Here is a 2,047-nt window from a genome sequence, read left to right as displayed (position 1 = left end):
CTTCTTGGACACAGGGTGCGGCGTCTGTGCCCTGATTGGCGGGCGTGTGGCCCAATCGCTACTGTGGATAGAAATGCTCCGGTCCGCCCACTGTTTTCCTTGGTACATTTCTCTTTAAATGCAAATAAGTGAGGGCGTGGAGTTGGCAGGAGGCGGAGAGGGCGCAAAACCTCCTGCTGGGACTCTACCCTCCCGCCCTTGTGCAGGGCGGGTAGCAGCGTGGCTACGTTGCCTGCTGTAGTGGCCTGTTAAACCCGGATGGGACTGGGACTCGCTGGGTAGCCAGAGGTCGGTTTCGTTTTTTTGCAGGCACTTCTGTTTCCCAGGCCACCGTGCATTTTCTCTGCTGTTCTTTGGTCGCCATCTAGAAGTATATCGCCAGAAATAGGCAAAAGAGAAAAGTGGGGCTGAGAGGTTGGGGAGGCTGGACGGACTGTAGAGCCACTTGGCACCCTGGCTGAGCATTACTTAGGTACAGAGGCAGGGCCACGTAGTTAGCACTCCAGGCCACATGGAGGAGGTGGTCCACTGCTGGGAAAGCCAGCTCTGGTACCTGGGCCATACTTTTGACCACCTCTGACACACCAGGAAGGGCATCATAGAGGTCAACTTGCATCTGTTACTGATGAGCCCACTGCTATTAGAGAAGGCAAGGTGCTTTAACAAAGGGTATGACTACAGCTTGTATCTAGAGATCTCTCCAAAGCTTCCCTTGGCCACTAATGGGGCTCTTCCGAGGTGGCTGGATACAGGGTCCCTGAGAGTGGGATTAAGAAAGTGATTTTGGGATTAAGGGTGTGATGCTGGCGTTAAGGTTTTCCCACTCTGGGATAATGTAGCACCAATCAATGGATAGGTAGCCTGGATGAAATTTAAAGTCTGGCTTGTTTCCTGCTGCTGCTGTTTCCCTGTTTTGCTGCCTTCGCCTACCACACTACCAACTGTTTCTCCTCTGTGATGCCCCTCTGCCATGCTACCCTGCCTTGGGGCCCACCAACTATGGACTGAGTTCTCTATAAACCGTGAGTTACAGTAAAATTTTCCTCCTTTAGCTTGGATGTTGGGTAGTTTCTCTTAGCAATGAGAAAAGTAACTAAAACAAATAGTGAACCCACCTGTGATAGGAACAGTTTTTTAATCCAGATCCCTGGGATTATCCTCAAGGTCTGTGTTGAGTTTTCTTCTGTGAGGAGATAACTGTTTCCATAGTTTGAACCTCACCCAAGTTTCCTACTTTCAAGGGAACACAGAAAGGATCCCTAAGGTCTCTGGAGTACAGCCCCTCCCCTTAATTGTGTGAGCGGGGCTCTGTGCAGATCCCTTTCCCTGAAAGGCCTGGATATTGAGTTTTATTTGGGTCCTAATTGAAGGTGAGACTGAGGACAATGACATAAGGCCTATATTAACCTTGACCTCTACTGTGCCTGGATGTGGCAGGGGGCCAGCTGGGTTTAAGTCTTTAGTTTAAAGAAATTAAGTGGCACTTATGGCTGCCAAGGCCAGGTTAGCCTAGACAACAAAGAATCTAGTTGGGCCACTAGTTCAAGGATGTCCAGATGACCCAGTTTTAAAACTCTTTGCTTTAAAAAGGGAAGGAGAGTGGATTAAGTTTGAGAAGAGAGGGAATGATTACAAAACAGTGTGAGGCATTTTTCATTGTAGGAGTATCCTTGACTGTTCTACTAAGTACTCTTCGCTGCTGAACTGGTAAGAGGTTGACTGCTGTCTGCATGCGTGGAACACAGGAGCTGACATGGCTGCAACAGCTGGATTTGCTGGACCTGTAATTGCTGTGAGACTTGGGCCAGTCTATCATCCCATCTCTGTCTATAAGGAGGTAAATTCTATCTGTTCAACTCAGTTTTTCCTCTAATATTCTACTAATTTTCATTAATGTTTTGGCATTGTGCACATCCATAAAAATTAGCATTGAATGGTACTCCCTTAATCCTTCTTCTATGTTTAAATTAATGACTGGGAATGAGGAGTTCATTGTGTAGCTTTTTCTGGTAACTTCTTTCTTCTTGTCTTTAGGATCCTTATCTGG

This window comes from Octodon degus, unplaced genomic scaffold (assembly GCF_000260255.1).
Source record: "Octodon degus isolate 3935 unplaced genomic scaffold, OctDeg1.0 scaffold00211, whole genome shotgun sequence".
Classification (NCBI taxonomy): Eukaryota; Metazoa; Chordata; class Mammalia; order Rodentia; family Octodontidae; genus Octodon; species Octodon degus.
Note: the sequence above shows the minus strand (reverse complement) of the source record.